The sequence below is a fragment of the Poecilia latipinna genome, unplaced genomic scaffold (genome assembly GCF_001443285.1).
Source record: "Poecilia latipinna isolate Pla-1442-1.1 unplaced genomic scaffold, P_latipinna-1.0 Scaffold278, whole genome shotgun sequence".
NCBI lineage: Eukaryota > Metazoa > Chordata > Actinopteri > Cyprinodontiformes > Poeciliidae > Poecilia > Poecilia latipinna.
Window position 1 is genome coordinate 18,982 of NW_015112894.1, and position 23,128 is coordinate 42,109.

The window sequence follows — 23,128 nt, forward strand, 5'->3', positions numbered from 1 at the left end:
CATCTGTATGTTTTCAAGGTATTAGTTGCTTTTTGCTGGTGAGCTACGCCTGTAAGATACAGCGATTTCCTGATGTGCATTTGCAGGGCTGATCAAAGCAACACTTCTAATTGGTCGTAAATGATGCAACCGGTGATTTACGGCCGCTGAGCGACGGATTTACCGTTTGGATTAAAGCGAAACCTGCAAGGCGTCTTAAGCAGAGGCTCACTTCTGAGTCAAAACCCTTGGATTTACACAAAACATATAAAATATGCTTTTAACCTGTGGTCTAAAAAGTCGTGATCTCTATATATGTCCCACGACTAAAGAGGAGTAATGAAAGGCAGACCTAAAAAGGGGAATAGTCCTGTAGTCTAGAAAGAAAAGCGCCTGAAGGACAAGCTCCTTCCCTATCCACTGAAGGGTCATTACTACACAAAAAGAGAGAGGTTGTGGAGAGGTCAGGTGGGACTGAAGGACCAATGAGATGCAGACCTGTGGAGCTATGGGCGTGGGTCATAACTCTGACTTTCTATTTTGATTTTATTTCTATTAACATTTCTGTCAAAATGCCTGCATGAGCCTGAAGGCTATTTTTCACCCTCAGTCACTAGACGGATGATAAAAGTCACCCTGTCCCACCATCTTTCGATGTTTTCAGTGATTGTGTTTTACATTAGATAATTCGCCTTTACAGTTTCACACATCCATTATTTTTATTTACAGCGAATAAAGAATTAATTGAAAGAAAATTTGAGGACTCAAAGGCATATTGAGAGGCAATCAGATAATAAGCAGGACAAAACATTCCTCGTGTTTTCAATCCCGTCTCTTTGCTCCCGACATGTTTGGATCAACCAGGTCAGCATCCTCCTAAATACTGACCGCTGGTGGTAAAGTTTTACATTCCAGGAATGCCTTTGCTGCACCACAGTGATCCAGAGATTGAAGGAAATATTTGCTACAAACAAAAAAAAAAAAAGCTGAACAAGAATAGTTAGTCTGAAGGAGTTTTCACACCTGACAGATCAGTTCACTCGGTTCGATTCGGGACCAAAGTTGCAACATTTTCAGTTGGTGCGAATCGTTTACCCCCTCACCTGTGGCGGCGCTGCACCGAGACCCGCTGAAGTAAAGAAAACTCAAAAACTCCTGAAGGAGACGCCGAGCGCAACTTCCTTCGTCACGGTGAGGCCAGCGATGCTGATTGGTTTAGAGACATGATGAAGAGAGAGGAGGAAGAGCTGGAGACGCCTCGGCAAACGACCCGGACTAAACAGGGCTGGAGTGAAGGAATCATGAAAAAAAATAATAATAATAATTAAAAAAAACAGGAGGAACAAGAACAGCAAGGAGTGATCCAATTAGGACTCACAGGTCTAGATGAAGACTTTTATTCTGGACTTTTTTTTATAGTCTAGTCTGGATTTTGTTACTTTCTACCTCCATGGACAATTCAATTAATCTGTCAGGTTCCAGAGCACAGACAGCCCAACAAATACAAAGAAAGCGGCTTTCTATTACAGTTTTTCTCAGAGATGAACTTGTGAAGGTTTGCTCTCTGAATGTGGCGGCTGATCAATTCCATTTCAAATACCATCTCCTGTCAAGCCTCAAGAAGGGGACTTGCTATAACAATTTGCACAAAGTCCTTTCATCCTGTGACGGGATGCTTTCTGTCTTCAACCTTGAACTTGAAGCCGCCTTTGCACACTCGGTGGATTAGTCGTCATTCATGAGCGTAATGACTCACCATCCGCTGCTCCTCCAGGCTCCATCAAAGGTCGTCCCTTCGACGGTGTCACCCTCACGCAGCAGAATACGAAGGCCGGCTGCGTTCACCGGTGCCTTTGAAGCGATACGGTAATGCATTTTGTCATTTGCTGCACGTGCTCCAGACGGGCGCCACGTCTTGCTCAAGGACACGTTTAGAGATACTATTTCACCCCAAGTGTGAGCCGACGACAGCTAAAGTTCATCTTTGCATTTGGTAGAGTGAAACAGAAATGTGCTCTTCAGTCCAGTGAAAGAAAGATGACACATTACTGGGCATAAAAGCTGTTAAACAGGACCGATGACTGATCGGGCTGATGGGAGAGCAGCTGCTGCATTCAAGCTTTTATTTTGAAAAGCACTTTGAAGTAGCATTTCATTTACATTCTCTGCTACATGGACTTTTAAGATATTGCCCATGTAGGAAGCGTACATCCAGGATAATTATTTAGGGCTAGGTATTTTATATTTTTAAAAAGCTGTCCCTTTGTGAGACGATTAATAATGGGAAATTTAAGCAGACCTTTGTGAGGGAAGGAAGTAACCAGGTTGCTGCTTGATTAACTGATTATTAGTAGAGATCAACAAAGAAGGAATTACATTAGTTTGGTTTAATCAGCAGTGACCTTGAACTTTGGGAGAATTTTTGTTCTTGAGTGGAAAACCTTTGAGGCTGCTAATCCCAGGAGGAAAATACTCAAATCCTGAAATTACAAAGCACTGAAAAATTGAAATAAATAAATAAATAAATAAATAAATAAATAAAATTTAGAAATCAAGGGCTCCATCCCTGACACAATCCTCAATGCATGTTGGATGTCAAAGTTCATACATTTGCAATTGGGAAATGACTGACAAAATCTGACTAGTTTTGCTGGATTGGACATGGGAAGGGGGACAACCTCTTGTCTCATAAAAAATCACTACATTTGGTAGGTGTACAAAGTTTGTAGGTTTATGGATGGAATATCTTTAATAAAACAATATCTCACAGGTCTACGTAAAGGCAATAGAATGGCAGGGAAACCAGATCACAAAGAAAAAACAGAGCCATATACTGAGGATTGAACGCAGGTGAGGACATTAGCTGATTGTGAACAGCTGTGGAAGGGAACAGGCAGGCTGAGGGAAGGTGAATAATAAACAGAGGCTGAACTAGAACTCATTGGGGGAAAGATGAACACCAATACAAGAAAACATAATGAACTAACAGAGGAATAATACTACTAAATACAAAGACAAAAACGGACACAGAAAGACCTTTAAAAGTTAGTGAAGTGAACATGGCAAGACCTGTTGAGCGACAATAAGAACACAAACTTGAGCGAGTGCAACGCCCTGGCATCGTTGTTTAACAATGTGCATCAGAAGTAGAGCCATCAGATGTAACTTATAGCACATCGTCAAACCCTTCGGTAACTTTCGAGCACGGTGGTGGAAGCATGGTGATGTGGGCTTCCTCTGCAACACTTTGCTGTCAGTAAGTCAGCCATGATTCACCGACAGCAAGGTCAAAAAGTCCACATAACAGCATATATTTGAATAAAAAGGCACACTTTTGAAAATACATGCGGGGGGGAGTCAACAAGACGTAGCACTTTTTGAAACCTCATATTTATTGCTACGGTGACTCAGTTCGCCTTCAGTGAGCCGACGTTCCACCTGTGAGCTTTAACGACGGGTTTCTTGTCCCAGAGAAACCCTTCTGGAGACACACTGGGTCGACAGCTATCTGCCTGGCTGCCTTCACTCCCAAATCCCACAATTAGCTCATCTCTCCCACTGTCTCTGTCTCTCTCTGCCTTCTGTGCTCTACTAGGAGGCAGCCAGAGGAGTCTGTGTTGTATTTCTTTGTATTGTCGCATGAGAAACACAAACATTTTCCTCACTTGGACCGGTTCAGCTCAGTTGATTCTTTTCGTTTCTCCCAACCTTTGGAATATTTTGTCTGATTCCGGCATCAATCACTCGCTGGTTGTTTAGTTTGGGCATCGCCCATGGATCGATTACCTTTCAGGAGTTCAATGAAATGACAGGAGGCCAAGCTAATTTGTGAGGTGATAAATGGCGAGCTAAGTGACGACAATCTACTGGGAGGCAAATAATCACGGCGACACCCAGTGAGTTATTTCTGGCTGTGTTAAGTACAAGAAAAGACACATTTAGCTTTTGTGCAAATGTCTAAAGGCAGAAGGAGAACCAAATGAAAGCGCAAATTTACAGTTGCAGGGCTTAATTTGTAACGACAGTGATCTGAACCCAAGTGAAACAATGTCACTGGAACTACTTTTGTATTTCAATTCATGGTGTAAAATTAAGGAGCAAGTCAAACGAGGAGCTAAACCAAAGTCAAAATTAAATACGATTTAAAAGCAAATATAAGGAGATAATTTTTCACAAGATATAGAAATGTGGATGACAGATAGCACTAATGTGTGTATATGTAAATTGAGGCTAACGCATATGAGTGTGTGTGGGTATGGATGTAGACATGTAAACCCAGATAAGATGGAAAATGAATTAACCTACTTTATTATTATTATTATTATTATTATTATTATTTGTTAATGAGGGTCCACCTGAAAATATGGGATGAGTTTATGGGGTAGGAGTTCATAAGTTTCTTACTTCCTCCCGCTCCTTTTCAGTCATGTTAAGATTATTGTGGTACAACAATATGTGTCTGTTGCATTTCTTGTTCATGTGTGTGACTTTACACTGCCATCGTGTTCAAAATGAATAAATACATCACAAACTATTGTAGTGCATGAAAGTGACTTCTTGTTGCAGCAATTTGAAATGATCAATGAAGACGGATGGCAGTCTCCGCCACGTTTGCGTGTAAATACAGAGGTGATGCGTCTGAAGGTAAAACGCAACACTTTCTAGTTGTTGTTTTTTATTATTCATACATTTCGTCTAAAATGCATCAACTCCACCGTTTTCAAAAGTATATCCATCCACGTGAATCGAAACGATGTCTCGATTCAAAGTATTCGTCGATGATGCGCACCGCGCCTGTGGAAGTGTTAGTGGGCAGGTCGTCAGGCGCGTTAGAGACAAATGAAATAGATTAGAGATGAGTTTCCTCCCCTGGACGCGCCGTGCCTCCGATCTGCTTCTCCTCCACGATAAGAATCTGGAGATAGTGCAACAAAAGAGAGCGGGCTTTCAATTCCGAAACCTATCTTCTGATGAGGGTTCCTGTTGGAACCGAGCTTACATCCTGTTAATGGACACGCTTTCAGGCCGTCTCATCTATTGACCCGCAGCCTCTCGGTCTGCTCATCAGGCTAAGTGTACTGTTAAGAGGGGAGAGCTCGCTTGTCAAGCCCGCAGAAGAAAACCCGGTTCTGTTTGTTGCCGTTTTCTCTTGGACAAATGTAACAGATCCGAGGCCGGGCTTAGTAAAACACATCTCGTTTTACGGGAACTAAAGTTTATTAAAGACAGAAAGTTGTGATGCAAACGCAGAATGTTTATTGTGAACGTTGAATTTTTTTATTGTTTTATTTTGTATGCATCTTCTTAATAATTTCTCATTACAGTCGTGACATGCAGGGATGGTGCTGATTGTTCTGAATGTGATTGCCAGGTTCTTTCATTCAAAAATTTGTATTAAACCAAATGTGGTTAAATGATTTAATTTATTTGATTATTTTTGACATATCTGCTTCTAAACTTTATTAATTAACCTTTAATTTGTGCCTCATACCAGACGGATTTTTCCCCCACAATCTTTCCATATGTTGAGTTTGATTTTTGTTTTTTTCGAGCAGATTGCAACTTCTGTTACTGAAAATAACTAACTCTGTGTAACACTAATTTCCACAACAAATTAACTTGGCAGGAGCACAGAAACAGGAAATTATCATTGGCTTTACATAAATAAAAATGCAATAATTGCAAGCTTCAACAGCGAACCGGAGTTCATTCTTGTGCAATTCCTCTCTTATAATTACATCCAAAAGCTCAGTAGAAAAGGGAAATCTTGGGTGATTAAATCCTAAATGGCGATAGACTTTCCCATTAGTGTGCAAAAAGAGGCAGAACCAGTGCAGAACACTGCAGTCAATGGTTCTTCATTACAGCATGCAGAAATGTGATATTAGCACACTGCATATTAACGTATAAACATTATCCGTTCATTCCACCAACAAACAGATCGTGGATGGGGTTTTTGTTTTTTTTGCCTTGTGAATCCAATTAATGCTTTTAATTAAAGACTGTTTGTTTCTTTGTTTGGCGTTTTTTCTTAGGCTGCTGAATCCTGGAACATTTTAATCCAATAACGCTAAAATTTCTAAGCGAAAGAGAAAAGCTTTTTCCTGCAGACAACGCAACGAGGAACACGATTCGAAAGAGCTCAAACGAAAAGCCCTTCTTCGAAAACACCTTAACGACGTCAAATCTCCACATGCAAGATGTTTTGTACCGTTGCGAGTTATTTGTCTTTCATCAAACCTGTTTTTCTTCTACTTACCACAGCTCAACCTGTGAAAGCTGAGTTCGGTTTCTGTGTAGCGACACACAGGGTTGGCAGAAATGTAGCAATTGAATCATAACATAACTTCAGCATAACCTGTTTGACAGCCTGAAGTCAGCTAAAATGAGTCAAAAAGCGACACACTGAAAGAAATTCAAGACCCGATGGCTGAAAATCTTGAATTTAAACCAGTTTCGTCCTCTGAATTGTGATAACTTGTAAAGGATCCATAGTAAACTACCGAATTTATGTTTTGTCCCTTGTTTTATCATTCACAAGTCATTTAAGCTACTTTTAATCAGTTGTAATCTGTTTTTTTTTTTTTTTTACTCGTGGAACTGGATCATTTGGCCTCATCCATAAAGAATGAAGACCATTATAGTCCATCTTCCTCTGCTCTTTAATGTGCAGTATTTCATAATAGATGATGCAATTATTAAGCAATATGAAAGTTTTATGATGGCAAACACTCGAAGAATAAGTTTGGGCTACATTATAAACCTCTGCTCTCTTAGGACAACAACAGACATTTCAAATTCTTGTAAAACTCTCGATTGCTCATAAATTCATGCAAGTTGCTCGCAGCGTCTACATTAAACAGAAAAGCTCCAGGAGCCTCGCAAGATCGACCAACTCCCCAACCGCCTCGAGTTTTTCATTTTCAGACCATCTCGGTACCCATCCGAAGAAATATTCGAGTGACGCGTCTGGAGGACATTCGTCAGATTGTCACGCCGTCCCTCAAGAGACAGAAAAACTTTCCCAAAGTTTAATGTTAGACTTTGATGCTAAAAAGGTTCGGTTTGTCTCCGCCGGTCCCAAAAGGTTCACAGAGTTCTGCATTTCAAGTCAGAATCTCGCGACAGACACATTCGTCTGCTTTAAATATGAAACGACATATGGATTTTATGTAACTTTTTTTTCTTCTTGCATCAATTGAAATGTTGTTTGGACAAAACAGAAAAACCTTTCTGCAGCAAGACTTCGTTTCGGCGTTCCTCAGGGATCTCTTTCGGGATAATTGGAAATTGTTTTGCGTATGTTGCATTTCATACAATGGTTTATCTGCCAGCACAGGACTGTCTAAATCTCAAAGACATTCAATAGACAGAGAGGAATATTGACTTCTTCAGGTTGCTGCGTTGTCAGGAACCTGCATGCGATTTTTGGCAGCTCGCTTAAAGTTGGACAAACTCATAAAAAAATCAAAGTGTTTTCAACAAGCAGTCGCTGACGAGGTGAATCCTTGCCTCATTTTAAATGCTGTAAAATAGTATTTATGCTTTCACACTAAAAGTTGCAATGTCTGTGTTGGCCAGCTAATTCAAAAGGTACTTTTAATCTGACAAAAAAGATTGGATCGCATTTTCTAACTTATTTGAAATGACAAATTGAGTAATAATTTCAATTTATAGCATCTTAAAGATTTTCAACATCAGCAGCATATCCTAATTTATTAAATATGACCGAACTTCAGAGGTGTGACAGAAGTTGCCGTTTCATGAAATTTGTTTCCATTCTTCTCAGTGTAACATGTTCCTCCATGTGTCAACAGGATGTTGTGAGATAGGAATCAGTCCAGCAGCAGCTTTAAAACACCACCTTATTTATTCCACTTATTTCTTTTTTTTTTCTTTTTGTTTAAACCTCATCTTGTTACAATCCAGCAGCCAAAAAACATACGAAACACTTGTAACGGTTTCTCTGTGGTTTTTAATCAGGAGCGTACATTCGCGCCCAGTAGGCAAACTGTGTGCAGGCGTGTCGCCCCGCAGGCTTTCTGTTTACATTTTAGGCAGCAGTCGGTAGAGTTCGGATGAGCCTCTCTTAACAAGAAGTCCTTTTAGGCGTTTCGCATTCATCTCTGGAGCAACACCTGCCGTTTTCCCTGCTGCTATTCTGGAGCAGCTCCTCTAAGATCCGCGGCTCGGCTGTCACTGGCTCCTGCTGCTCAGCGGCCCGCTGCGGGGGCCGACAGAGGCCGGCGGCTCCCTCTGGCAGCCGCTGTCTGCGTGATGGCTGAATCTTAGCTGCCCAAAATGACAACAGCTTCTTTTTTTCCCCCCCGACTCCTACAACTCCCGTCCTGGCAACGTTTGGAGGATTTATCCGTGAAACGGAGCCTGAATACTACGAGTGACCTCTCTGAAACCGCTGCATTGTCAGAGCCGTTCACAGTTTGAAGGTAAAACCGCAACTCTGAAGCTCGTAGAGCTGTTCGTCTTTACAAGTAGAAACACTTTCATGTGTTAAATCAGAGGACACTCTTCCATTTAAGAGCTATATTTAATTATTCATAATGCTTTAGCTAATTGTAATCTAAAGGGAGGAAAGTAAAAAAAAACTAAATCAATTTGCCAAATTACAGTGCCTTGCTTCCACTTCACCTTGAGCTTTGTGTTTAGAATAAAGTAAACAGAAATTGTTTTCGAACTTGCAGCTCCCAAACAAAGAACTCATGCGCTTGTTTCATAAGCACCTGGAAGAAAATGTCTGAAAAATGAGATGCACCTTTTAGAGGAAACAAACGCAGGGAATGTGCAGCACGCATTTGATGTGTGGAATCTGGAAAACCTTTAAAAACTCCTCAGGGTCTCTCTGTTATCGAGTGAGCCTTTCAGATCTGCAGGGTGGATAAATCACACGCCTAACTTTATCTTATACACTTTTATATCAAACTTATATTCTGCTGAGGTGACGTTTTAGCATTTTTTTTTCTCCAACAGTGCGTCCTGCTGTTTAGGGTTAGCATGGCTAACCACCGCTGCTAACTTCTTCACTAGGGTCACTGTTGTTGGGAGGCTTTCCGCCGTCCCATGTCGATGCCGGGCAAGACATTTTCTTTCCGCTTCACATTTATGTCCGGCTACATAAAATTCCACTAAAATGCTGAGTGTGGAAAATGTGGACAAAATGTGGAAAAGTTCATGGGTTTAAACACACAGCTTAAGCATAACATGGCATAGCAAGACAAGATGGAGGCCTTCTCTGCGTTTCTCATTGCAGATCTGACTAGAGAAGAAGAATCTCGACATTCTTTCACAGGCACATTTAACTCAGGTGAGTGTTTGCATAGAAATGGCCTCTAATGCGCGCTGAAATATTCATTGTCGTCTCATATCAATTCTGAGCTCCCCCGACGCCGGCTGAGCCCATTTGGCTAAACAAAATAATTTCCTGTATAATCTCAGTCACACTCCACAACCCCCGCTGAATCATTTAAGAGCCCGTCTCGTTACAGATCAGCAGCCTGTTCGCAGCCGAATCCCGACGTCGTTTCTTTTTCGAACTCCGGTAATTTGACAGGCTTTTTGATAAATACCTCAGGCTGTCAGATGACCTTCCCCACACCATCCTGTCTTGGTGCGTTTTCGCTCGCCTGTCTAAGAAATGCATCAAAGTGCTTTACTTGGCTGACATGAGTTAATGGGCTATTTTAAGCTCGCTGTGGCTGATAACGCGGTAAATTGTCCTTGTCTTAATGAGCCAGTTTTGCACTATATTGTCATGGATAATCTATTATCTACAGAGGCTGCAGCATCCTCATTAGTGCCTTGTGCTTTGTTTAGTATAATTCGCCAAGAAAAGGAATTTGCCCGGGGTGATCTTGGCGTTAAATAGGCAACTGTAATCAATTAGAACAGCAACACCGGTGAAAAGCTCCCTTGATTTTCTATTATTTTTTCAACTTACCTTTTTAAATTGTGTTCATATTATTTAAGACTCTAAAACGATGCCCAATAACAATATGTTTGTGCCGTTTTTCTCTGTTAGAAGCAGAATGTTGCTCTGCTTTCTAATACTTTCATTATTTATTCCATCATTGTCTCAATTGATGGAATTATTGTCCTAATTATGTATGTCAGTTCTTGCAGTCAGGGACCAGAACAGCATTTGAGGAGTGAGAGACTGAGTTGATCCCAAGTTTGGTTCAGATAAAGCAGGATGTCTTTCTCGGTTTATTGACATTTTTGACTAATTTCTTGCAAACTGAAACAGACAGTCAATATAAAATCTACTCTGACTAAAGCTGAAATATGAACATACTTCTGCTTAGTTTTGTAGAAAAGAGGTCCTAACCTGAGACCAAGTCAGGATCAAGATCGGAGTATATCGAGACTGAGACAACGGCAAGACTTTTAGGGAAGAAATAAGCGGGAACTACTAGTGCTGTAAAACATATATTACCTTTATACTGTACACAGGTAGCTCATTATATAAAAAAATATTGACTAAATCTTTCTACGTGAGGGCTGGACAAAGGATTTTGGTACAGAGGCCGATTGCTAACATTATCTAGCTAGCTTAGCTAGCATCCCAGGTCTTACTTCTCTTTGTGTTTCCTTTCTAAGTGATGTGTTTTTCTAACGTTTTTCATCTTTAGGGGTATATTTGTTTATGTCGTCGTGATAAATTTTTTAACTAGCAACAAAAAAAAAACTAATGTTAGAAATAACTTCTAAATGTTTTTAACCTTCTTCACACAAAAAAGGGCGTTGGGTGCAGCTCTAAGACTCAGCATTGACTCCCCCAGGCTGTGTGTTTAGCTCCCTACCTGTTAGTATCCTCGCCGCCCCAACCAACCAGGGAAAACAAAACATATTAACGCACATCAAGAGTGTATCAAACAGTTACAGGGATCAGACTTGGCCTGTTGAAAGCACAGACATGACAGAAAAGCTCCAGTGAAGTCTTTACTTTCCATCGCTCTTCAGGAAGAAGCGGCTATCCTAGAAGCTGCTCCTGGCCGTTAGCAACTGCTGCGTGGAGAGTGTTTTCACACACTGCGAGTGTGTTTAATTTGAGCGCTAGCTGCACTGTTGCAGAGAAAAAGGCACTCCAGAGGGTTATCACCACTGCCTGGAAAATTATTGGCTGCCCCCTTCCCAACCTGGTTGAACTCTATCACTCCTGCTGTCTCAGTAAGGCAACAACAAAAAAAAAAACTTAATGAAAGACTGATACATGGTCTGTCTCAGCCTCAGCTGCAGGACAATAAAAAACAAGAACAAACAGGTTTAAATACAGCTGAGACCCAAAGGCAGTTTGTGCACTGAGTAAGTAGTACAAATGACTGTTTGCAGAATTTGTGCAATAAGTAAAAACAACAACAACTGTGTTTTAAAACCTTTTTCTTTTATTGTAATTAGATTTTTGTTTCACTGGAAATTATGTTTCCGTAACATGTCTGTATTTTAAGTTTTGTTTTATACTGCAGAGAGTGCACTTCAGTTGCACTGTTACTGAAATGACTGTGATGATAAAGTATTGTTTTGTATTGTATTGTATCTTAACTTGTTCTCTGAGATTCCCGGACAGGAAACGCAACCTGGACAGAATCAGAATCGGTGTTGTAGCATTGCTGCGTTACTGTCATTCAGCGCAGATCTGATTAAAAAAAAAAAAAAAAAAAAACAGTGGAAAACTTTGCGCAGCATTCGGCTCAGACCTGTAATTAGTCCGCACCACCACAGCTGCGTACCTAACACATGCAAACACACACAGGTATCTGCTGCTCGGAAGAAGGTAAAAGCAGCGACTATAGATCTGGCAGTAGACTCTTTAAATGGGGAACATTAATCAGCACATAACCGGCAAGATCAGAAAGAAACTTCACTGAGGTTCGAACTCAGTATCCAAAAATAACAGCTCTTGCATGACAGCATCTTAATACTCATATTTCCTGCTGTCAGTCAGGGCTAGATGTGTTGATCATGCATGCCATTAAAATTAGAAGCTTAAATTTTAGATTTTAGTGCTCTATATATGTATGGTGCTTGTATCCATCAAGCAGAATAAAATAATTGATTGGATTTTTTTTTTTTTTTTTCAGGTCAGATGTACCCATGGTAAGCTTGATGTGATCCAACGGGATGCTTTTAAATTCTCACTGATGTTTCCTGGAAAAGTTCTGCAGCCGCTAATACTACCGCCGAAAAGGATGTACATAGAGGTAAAATGAGCTAAAGGCTGCCGCTTAGCCTGATGCCACTGTAGAGTAATAAATGACCATTAACGCGATAGAAGGAGGAAACGCATTTTACAAGTTGAAAATATCCAAGAAAGTCAATTAGGTGAAAGAAGTCAGAATGTAAACAGATTTGTTCCAGGAAAAGTTATTTTCTTCATCATTCGCAGCATTCCCAGTCATAACTTTGGCGTCATCAGAGCCAAACTAAAAAATACTTTAGAGTCTGTTTCAAAATTCGACAAAAGTTTTTTGTCTGTTTTTTTTTTTTTTTTTTTTTTTGTGCACCATAGCATTTTCTGAAGCTAGTTTCAGGACTGACTCTTGGGGATTTGTGATGTCATCAACCCAAATACAATAAAACCGAAGAGCAGAGCTGTTTGCATTCACACAGACTCTCTTTCTTTCACAGTCCAAGTCGATGTGAAACATGAAAGAAAAAACTCAGATTTATGGCAAAACCCAGATGGACAGAATGCGTATGTGCAGCAGGTTCCGATTTTTTTAAGCATTGTATATGCAAATTGCAGCTGCAGATCTTGATAGCTGACAAAGGAAAAAAAAACACGTCAGACAACAGGAGTTTTTACTTATAGATAGATGGTGAGATTACTCATCAAAAAGCCTCATTCATGAGGGATTATACAGCCGTTAGCATCACCAGTCGTCCAAAGCCTGCACGTTGGATTGGAGGATAGGCGGATGGATGGATGTTTTGTTTTAAAACTCTTTAAAGCGTAAAGCCCAAACACATCTTCCACTACTTATTTTACGTTTATGCAGGGCTCAGGAGTTTCCAATTGTCTTTCAATTGTTTCTTAATGAAGCTGAAAACATATCAAAACACTTAATATCCTAGAAGGGGTGCTTGCTGGGTAATGGTTTCTGACAAGGGGTTTTTCTTTTCCTCACAAAGACTTCTCCTTCAGCACACAAAGCCCACGGCTGCTCTTTTAATCAGCAATTCTTTAGAATTGTCTTTCGGGATCATTGACCGGCACGCTCCGTCCAATAAAAATGTTTGACGTTTCAATAGATGCAGCCGAGCAAAGCGCATTAGTTCTGCAGCATTCCCGCTTTCAGACGCAATTACAGAACAACAGGGGCGGAAAGCAAATTGACAGTGCAGGAAATCATTCATTTGAAAGGTTAAATATACCATGTACAGTGTAGCTGAAGCCTGTCTGAGGAGCCCTAATGAAAAACTGAAAAGAGAGTTTTCAGCGGCGGGAATTCATGGCGAATAGCCGTCCTGCGTTCTAAAAATGAGCAATCGGAATAAGCTGTAATTCATAACTTTATCACCATCTCTGTTGTATTTATTTTTTTCTTTCCAGTGAGCCGTGAACACCACTAGCACAACTGAAAGGAAACCGTCCATTATCTACTTTAGGATGCAGCTTTATTTAATTAGGCAAGATGTTCACTGTGAAAGAAGTGCCTGAGCAGACTTTCGTGATGCAGCTCTGAGAAATAATTAACTTAATCTGGGTCAGAGACAACACATTATCATCAGCTTTTTTTTTTTTTTTTTCCCTTTTTTTTCCAAAGGGCAAACCCCTTAATTTTCCCCACTGCTTCGCAGACAGAACAGAGCCTGAAACATTTGGAAACCGCGCCGTAACGTTCATGAAAACACACAGCTTCAGACCGCTTTATTTACTCTCCAGTGTAACAACAAAGTTGACAGGAGGGGTTTTAATAAAACTATTTAGCATTTTTGTTGTTTACAAATGTTAGCAACTGTGTCCTTGATAAGAATGCAAATCTCCCAGAGGCTTATAATGTATGTAATTATTCATCTTGCGAATAGAAATACAGCTAAAGATATGTGGGCATATTGCAGATGTGTAGCTACTGTCAGTTTTTTTTTACTTTTTTTTTTTTTTTTGCAACAACAGGACAAAATAACACAAAATCCTAAGGTAACAATATTCTAGATCTGAAGATATTGACCAATATCACCAGAAAGTCTTGGATTGAGCTTCTGCTGATTTGAAAGAAATATGTCAAAAATAACTACGACAGACTGGCGACCTGTCCAGGATGACCCTGCCTCTTGCCCAGAACGATAGCTGGAGATAGGCACCAGCAACCCTCCGACCCCACTAGGGACAAGGGTGTAAGAAAATGGATGGATGGATGGATGGATGGATGTCAAAAATAAATAAAGCAGTTGAAAACTGATAGCTTTTTCAGAGCCATCACTAGCTGAGCATGGGCGAGTTTTTTTTTTTTTTTTTAAAGTTAAATTGTCGTAGACGTTTGCATTAGTGAGGGTTTCGCAAACATCTTTAAAAAAACCATAAACTGAAACCACATGTTTATTTCTGAGTAAATATTTTTGAAAACGATGCTCTTGTCCTCTCCAGTGTCGTTTCTTTTACATTTCCAAAGGTTTCACGTTTAATTTTTCTCCCAAGTGGTTTTGCTGATACGCTCACTCCTCAGATGAAGGAAGCAGATTTTCCAGAGAATCTCTAGCTAACTTTAGAAATGAGTATGAAAAAAAAAGATGAGGGAAAATGACTAAACTTTGGAATAAAATCTGAAATAGTTTAACTGCAATGAAAGCTGTTAATAGCGCATCATTACAAAACATTTTATCTTTTCAAGTTGCTTCGTTGTTTTTGTAGGCACTAGTTTTCCAAACACAGTCCTCTAGTAATGTGTTTTACTGAACTACTTGTTTCTGAAAGTTGAACCTGTTATTCCTGGGGATCGTTTTCTTGAAGCAGAGTAAATAAAGCAAACCTGTCAAACTTACCAAGGCAAAGCAAACCAATCTATCTTCTTTTGGCAGTCGGGGTTAAATTCTTTACCCTTATTATATTTTCTCCTCCAGTAATTGCCTTTTCTTCCTATTTCTCAGGCTCTGTAAAGGGAATTGATTAAATTGTGAGTCTCGGTGGCCCGGCAGGAAGAAAAAAAAGGGTCTGAACCTCAGTCAAGGAAAACTAGAGTAAAGCCCCAGGGGCCAAGTAAGTCTGGCATATAATGTATCTTTATCCATGACTAATAACACCATGTCTGTAGCGCTCACATTGCAGCTCAGCCCTGTTGCTAGGTGTTGCTAAGCACAAAAAGTAAATCAATGCAGCCTCAAATCAGTCGGCGCGTTTCTCGTGTGATCCGAAGATGCCAGGCTTTAATTTCTAATCCTAATTTTCCTCTCTAGGTACTGGCTTTAATTGAATGCCAGGAGAAATTCCCCCCATGTGGATTTCAAGACATTTTCTACCCTCAACATTTCTCCTGCCTCCATCAAATCTTTACTCCCTCTCCGTCTGCACAATTATTGTCTAACTTCTGCTCCGAACAAAAGTTTTTAAGCCAATTCCCTTTTAAGAGAAAATCAATCAGTCAGAGTTGGATTCCTAGAGCAGAAGAAAATTAAATAATTTATGTGTGAGCTGAGGGAATGAGCCTGTCCAATTGCTTAACAAGGTGTCGTTTTATATTCCTGTGAGGTGGCTGTGTGTCAGAGTACAGATAACCTTTTCAAATACCAATTTACTTTTCCCAATTACTTAGACACACTCAATTAGCTGAATTACCAACTTTATGTCACCTAGTTTCTCTGACACACAGTGTGTCAATGATCCCACTAAGAAGTAGGCGAAAAATACCAGGGGCCTTGTGTAAAAAGTGTGCACAAAAAACTGGTGTTTTTGTTTGGGGTTTCGTGTAAGTTCGGACGCATCAATAATGTTCTGATCTTAGAGATTAACTGAGACCAACGCCAACCTCAACACTTAGTGTACGGGAAACTGTCAATGTGAGAACACACACGGCTCTCACCAGAAAACACGTGATGAAAAATGCAGACGTGTACCGTACGCGTCTGAAATCAGAGAGGACAAGAAGAGGAGGCGCACCGACACAGCTGCTGATCACACTGGAGTCCCAGCAACATTTCAGAAGGAGCTCAGTGGAAATGAAGGGATTTTAATCTTGCAGATGTGTTCCTTTCACAGATATGTCATTTTTAGATTTGCCAGGGGTAACCCAAGGTATCGGGGAGAGAATCACTGGGAGAAATCATCATCTTTGATTCGGATCAAGACTAGAGCCGGGAGTTTAAAGTGTCAGTTAAACGCTAGAAAAGACTATTGTTGTGTTCGAGTTGTGCTTAAAGGAGTTAGCCTATCAGCAAAGCTATTCAAGCCCAGAATAGCATCTCAATGCTCAACATGCTGCAGACGTCCGCAACGCTGACGTCAGCGTCCACACTTCACATTTCTAAAGAAGTGTTTTTGTTTTTTCTTTTTTTCAGAGAAGCTACATGAGTGATCAGATTGAAACACTGAATAAGCCCCGTGCTTTGTGTTACACCTTCGAAAGATTCAAGTCGTAACGCGCCCTCTGACCTCCAGCCCATGTCTTTTACAGAAAACGTGTTTCTCCAAGAAACATAATCCAAGAAAATTAAACGCGTTTTAAACCCTTCTTCTTCCTGATCCTCACATTTGAAACAGACATTGTCAGAGGATTTACTCATCAGGACATTCAGCCGTTGCATCATGTAATCATCTCAGATCCACTTAAGCCGTGGTCCAGTCTGGGAGGAGATTCTTTCACCCACTTCTCTATTACATCTGATACTTATTTAAACCGCACGCACAGCTATTATGCAAGTCTTATTTCTGAGGATTATTGTTATTAATCACCAGGTGTAGCGCTCCACTTTAATCCAAAATATTAATAAACCTCAAACATGGATGTTTAAGGAGGCAGTATTTTGTAAAATATAATTTTTTAAACTTTATATCATGTCATGTTATTCCTTAATCTAAACATTACCTGGAGCATTGCCTTGATTCTTTCATGTGTGTTTGAGAAATCCTTAAATCACCCGTGGCAACCATTCAGCTGTGCAAAACACCCAGATTGGACGGAGCATCGTCTTCGAGTCGCAGCGCCCCCCCACCCCCTCCCCCACTGCAGTTTCTGAGTTTCTGTCTCACAGAGTAGTCCTCCCTCCCTCAGCTCCTTCAGACTAGCCAGCAGCAATTAGCAAACACCTGTTGGAACTGAGCTGAGCTCTTTATAGGAGCTACTTCTCAGTGAAACGCAGGTAAAAAAAAAAAAATAATAGTTGTTAAAGGATTAATAGCTGTTGTGATGTTGAGTGCAAAGTGCTGGAAAGAGCAAGACTTTCTTAAAGAGACAGAGGCCCGATTTTAACCCAGACAGATCACCAGTCCATCAGAGCAGATGGAAACCCAAACGTTTTCTTATGTTTATTCAGGCATGAAAAATCAGTTTTTTCATTAAGCTCCCATGGTCAGTATATTATGGTTTCGGTTTACTGTCAGACTCTCTTTTCTTATCAGTCCTGTTGATTCAGACTAACACAGTTCCTTTATTGTGCTGCATATGCAGAGGTTGCTTTTTGCTGACGGAGTTCAGCAGTCAGATCTAAGCAGCAGAGCCTTTGAAAGATGACCCAGTTGTTTTTTCTTTCTTTTTGTCAGATTTTCTCTGTGCATTTCTGATGCAGGTTTAATAAAAACAAGCTGTCAAAGCTGAATGCGAAGCAGAGTTACTGAAGTAGGCAAACAGCGAAACAGGGGGAGTGGATGACGAGGCGAAAAAAGCCTTTTTTATTTTGTGAAAAAAATAAAATAAAATGTATAATCAGCGTATATTCGCCACAGCACCTCTGTGTAAGTGTGAGAGTGTATGTTGAATTCAGAATGAATAAAGTATATGTAGCTGTTTCCTGCTCCACATCAACTGAAAACTCAGAAAAATATCCTCAAAGAAGATCAGGAACTCGTACGGCTCACACGAAGGCAGACGGGTTTTAACGAAAAGCCAAAGACCAGGGTCATGGGCCTGGAACTCCAATAAAAAGGTGGCTTCATATTTCATATTCATAAACCTGGAGCTTTTAAAGCCGGATGCTGAATACCGGATGCCCTCCTGCCGAGCCTCTGTTCTCAGATTATCCCAGTGTCTCTGTAACCCGGGCGCCAGCCAAGCAATTTATCCATGGAGGATTGGGAGATGTGTCGCCTTGTCAGAATGTCACCTTTTTCCCTTTTTTTTTTTTTGCTCTCGCGGCTCAGTCTGCGAAGCTCGACTTCACACTCCCCACAATTCTCTTTCATGCATTTCGAGTGCTTTTATTTTTCTCTTTTCACATTATTCTCCCTTTTCATGGTTCTGAGATCAGACAACAATTGTTTGCTTCTGTGATTTCTTGACGTGTTCTGTGCTACATCACGCACCAGCTTCACTTTCAATACATACCAATAATATTTTCTTCCTTTTTTATTTTTCTTTCCTGTCCTAAGAAGTTTATCTCACTCAAAACCATCAGCAGTCCTCATCCTCTGAGAGTCGTCTCCAAGCTCAGAGAGAGTTATTCAGACCCAACCTTCCACTGACTGCAGCTTTTTCTCCTTTGACACATATTGTTGGAACTGAAACACACTTCCTTTGTCTGGGACGTCTGAATTTTCTTTTTCTGCCTCCCAACCATAATTTTTTAATGAATCTGTCACCTAATGGTAGCTGATGTAGGCGTTCAGGATTTTGATGTATGATACCCAAACTGAGACTGACAGGCTTTGCAACTTTGGAAGCTTTAAAGTTTTGTGTTCAAGTTTTTCCAAATTTAATGTAAGATATTTAAAGTAGTAGGCAATTTGGAAGTGTCACCTAGACAATGTCAATCAACATCAATCAATAGGAATTTTGTGAAGATGTTGTCTGCATACATTTACTCCCGCCCCCTCCCACAGTCTTCTTGGCAGATCTTCTCAAGCACAGTTTGGTTGGACAGTTTTTAGGTCTGTGCAGAGATACTTAATTAACAACACACTACACACAAACTGATTTCACTCACTAACATTCAGAGGTCAGATGGAAAATCTTGCAAAAACTGTTGAGACCAAACAGGAGCTCAGCGTGAACAAACGTGGTCGACTAGAAGGAAGCACTGCTGATAGCTTGTGGAATACATATATATATATATATATATATATATATATAAAACACACACACAAAGATGTGACGCTCACCAGACTATCTGGTTTTGTTTTGTCTTATTAAGAACTCCTCCTCCTTGTCTACATATCACACTGAACAGGTTGGGTTCTCGTTTGTCCTCGGGGAACAGCCCACACATTGCGATATCGGGACAAGACAACGCAGCACGTCGAATATGGTCGATCGAAGTGGTCAGATCCACTCTTAAAGCACCACACATGGAAGAATCTCTTAAGATTGTAAGAGTCATCCCGATAATCGGGCTGTCCTTAACATTGTTGAATCGGCGAAAAAATCTGCCAAAAAAAATTTCATGTGAACAGCAGTTTCTGATGAAGACTCTTCATCCTCACCTGCATCATCCAGTCGCCGCGTCACGTTTATCTGCCGCCAGCCTGTCAGCATCGGACCATGCCCCGTCACAGCCAATCACCGATCTAGCTCCTGTTTATAAGGCCCTTCAATCACGGCATCATCCGCTCTCCAGCCGTGTTCAACCCACCTCCACCTCCATGTTCCTGGCTCCTCCAGGCCTCCATCCTTTCTCTGACCACCAGTGTACGGGGCCCCAGGGGAAGACATCTCAAATCAGCATAGCACATGCTCATCCAAGCTTACTGCAATTTACAGCACGGTTCTGAGAGCCAAAGAACTTTAATTCATCTAGTCAATAAAACTTCTTAATCGATGAGTCTCTCCAGATTGAATTTATATTATGTGTTTTTTTTGGGGGGGGGTTTGTAAAAGAGTTTTGTGTTTACCTCCTAGAGTCGGATTAGACGCCTCATCTCACCTTGCCTTATTTATTTTTTCTATATAAACAATAAATTATTGCAAAGTCCATTTACCACTAAGTGAAACACACTAAACAGATTAATTAGCTGCATGGTTTTATTTATGTTCATTATAATGATTTTCCATTTTCAGCTAATAAAAATGTGATACTTAAAATTAGACCAATAAAAAAACAGCATTTCCAATACAGAAATGTGGGCTTGATGAAAGAATGCTTGACACCAGCTTTTAAGATGCTACTTTCAAAAGACGCTTTGAATCTGGCAAACACGCCTCATCAGAGCGCATATTCTAATTTATTGAATACGACTGCATGGCGTTAAAATTTCATAGTGTTTCTTTTATTTGATCCTGTTCATTTGTATTTGTGCAAACAGGTGAGAGAAGAACTTTAAAAAAATGAATTACAGAAGCACGCAAGTACGAGCATAATTTTTTATTTTTTTTATTTTATTTTATTTTTCACTGAGCCTCTCGCATAAAAAGACATTCAAACTCCTAGTGAGAAACACTGTCTCTGTATGTTCTATTTTCAGCCGAACCGCCATTGTTTGCAAAGACACCATTGTCTGTTTCACGTTTGAAACGGGGCACACACATTATGTAATGTCTCAGTGGTGGAGCTCTGATGATGGTTCTTCTCCCAGTAGGAAAATCTGTGGCAGATCCTCATCCGTCGCGGCTCTCAACTCAGACAACTGAAGATGTGTCCAGGAGTGAAGGACTAAAGTCAATTTGGGGACAACAAGCTTCATAGCCTGCTTATGTTTTTTTTTTATTTTTTTTTTAATTTTTTTTTATGCCTTTTGCTTCACACCAAACCAACTGTTATTTGGCATCACATCGGTGTTTGTGAATTGTTTTAGAAATTAAATCCTGTTAGCCTACGTCACCTCCTGCATATTTAACGCAGCCCTTTCAGGTTTTATTGGTTGCAGTAAAAGCTAGTCTGTTATTAATAGAGGAGATGAGTAAAATGCTGCCGCGCGTAACGCAGCGTTTTCGAAAGGTTCGGTCCTAACGGAGAGATGAAAATGTCAACAGCCCTCACGTCGCTCGTTCAGGCATGAAGCGGCTTACTGGAGGTGCCTGTGCGGATGTTTTAAATTAAGCGTTTATACTTCAGTCCCGACAAGCCGGACCTTTATACACGTTATTAAAAGTGGACTTGATGAAACATTTTTATCGTTACTTTGTAATTCTCCTTGATAGTTATTTCCGGTCCTTCAACCCGACCATGAAACGTGGCGCGCTGTGTGTTCACCAGGAAACAGGAGGACAAAACAAGAGGTGTCACACTATCCAAAAATATATACATCTAAAAGTCCTGCCTTTTAAAACCACTGGACTTGAGAAGCAAATTATTCTTCAGTTTCTCATCTTAATAAATGTAAGGTTTTCATCTTATAGTCCTCCTTTTTAAAGACAGGGAATTTCTTGTGCCCACGTTTTATGCGCAACGTTTCAAAAAGGCAGACGTTTATGGCGGTGTGACAATTCCTTACTTTTACCATTTTATGCTTGCATGGAAACCTTTGCATTTGAATGCAAACGAATAAATAGGTTATTATTGGATTAATATTCACTGCAGCAAGCTGTTGACTCCTGAATATCTCCAGAAGGTAGATTCTCCGCTTGCTGTGGCCCGGCTTCCATCTAGTGGTGAAACTCTGCAGATACAAAAAGAGAGAGGAAAAAACAAATCCATGGATCTACTGTCTTTATAGTGTTTGTGAATCCTGGCCCTCATGATCCACTGATATCTACGTTTTAGGTGCTTCCCTTCCTACAAAGTGGGATCATCGGGCCTCTGATGCGTTTTGTGGCATCCCGAGGATCAATGTGTCACCTGACCAGAACTCACTTACCAGTTAGCTTGTCTCTGTCATAACAAATTGTATCAAATAAAAACTGTGTGCTGCCCTCATTGCTCTACGCTGGTTTTGTAATCAGTTAATAACCTTCTTCACATCAGAGATGACTCCTCTACAGGTTTACTGACGAAGCAAGGGAGGTGAAACTGAAACAAAGTGCAATTACTCTGTGCTTGCCTCAAGTAAACTCAGTAAAAGTGAAATAAGTAACTTTTTTCCTTTTTTTCTTTGTACTGTCTATCTGAAGTTGTTTAGCACATGAAATATGTTGACAATGTCAATTCACCAGCAGTAAATATTTTTTCACAAAACATTTCCCTAAAAGTTGTCAATAAAAATGACAAAGAACATAAACATATCAATACCATGCACATTTGCTGTCTGATTACCTCATACTATATCCTGTGTTACAGCATCTTGTTACTGAGTGTTTCTCAAAGTGACAGCACCATTTTAATGAGTTTTAAAGATGATGTTTTTACTCCTTAACCTGCAGCAAAACGCCCGCTTGTTGTTTATCACATGAAATCCCAGTAGATCACATTGCTTATGGTTGCGATGTGTCAAAATGTGCAAACTGCAAATTAAATGAGTGCTTTGGCAAGGCCCTGCAGATCGACCACATGACAGACAGCAGTTAGACAGTCTCAGACCTTTAAAAACAAGAACCAGTTCTGTGTGTCATCAGAACAAGACAAAAACAAAACCGTCACTTTTGGCATCCGCAAAGGAATCTCAAAGTTTGGAGAAATCGCGTCATAGCCGCCCCGTGTGTGTGTGTACGCTGCGTGTGCGGCTATCGGCGAGAAGAACATGAAGCAGCGGGGGCTCGGCTACGTATATATAAAGAAAGGAATCACTCTGAAGACTGACTCATCGCCGCATATCATGCAAACACATGCTCCATGTCACATCATTTCTCGTATTTCTGCTTGTTTTCTTTTCCATCAGCATGGCAGCCTGAGTGTTAGGGAGGCGGGGCAGGCTGAGAAAAAAAACGATGCATCACTGACAGGCTCACAAGCTGGAGGAGTGAGGTAAGGCCTCAGATGAGTCACGAGTCGTCATAAAAAAAGGCTGACCTGTTAAAGCACTTCTCTGCAAACCAGCAGCAGTACAGTCCAGCCCAGGTGCCAGATTTTGATGAATCCGACTCAACATGATCGCCTGAAAGTTGAGATCTAACAACCAATTTTCATTTCTTAGAGCTCTTTCTAGTTCACACTTATTTCTTGAATTGCAAAATGTCAC

At 40.5% G+C, this 23,128-nt stretch overlaps 2 long non-coding RNA genes across 3 annotated transcripts; one reads left to right on the top strand and one right to left on the bottom strand.

The window, feature by feature from the left end:
* Positions 1 to 560: 560 nt before the first annotated feature.
* On the bottom strand, positions 561 to 2,073 carry LOC106948186 (uncharacterized). The gene is made up of 3 exons (XR_001425126.1): positions 1,736 to 2,073; positions 1,083 to 1,264; positions 561 to 943 (listed from the first exon to the last, which is right to left on the bottom strand). It is a non-coding gene; the product is annotated as an uncharacterized LOC106948186 (long non-coding RNA).
* Positions 2,074 to 7,585: 5,512 nt separating this feature from the next.
* Positions 7,586 to 21,919, top strand: LOC106948187 (uncharacterized). 2 transcript variants are annotated; one of them, XR_001425128.1, is made up of 4 exons: positions 7,586 to 8,426; positions 9,248 to 9,301; positions 12,075 to 12,194; positions 20,654 to 21,919. It is a non-coding gene; the product is annotated as an uncharacterized LOC106948187 (long non-coding RNA). The 2 variants fall into 2 exon arrangements; XR_001425127.1 differs by lacking the exon at positions 7,586 to 8,426 and having other exon boundaries at positions 8,891 to 9,301.
* Positions 21,920 to 23,128: the final 1,209 nt, after the last annotated feature.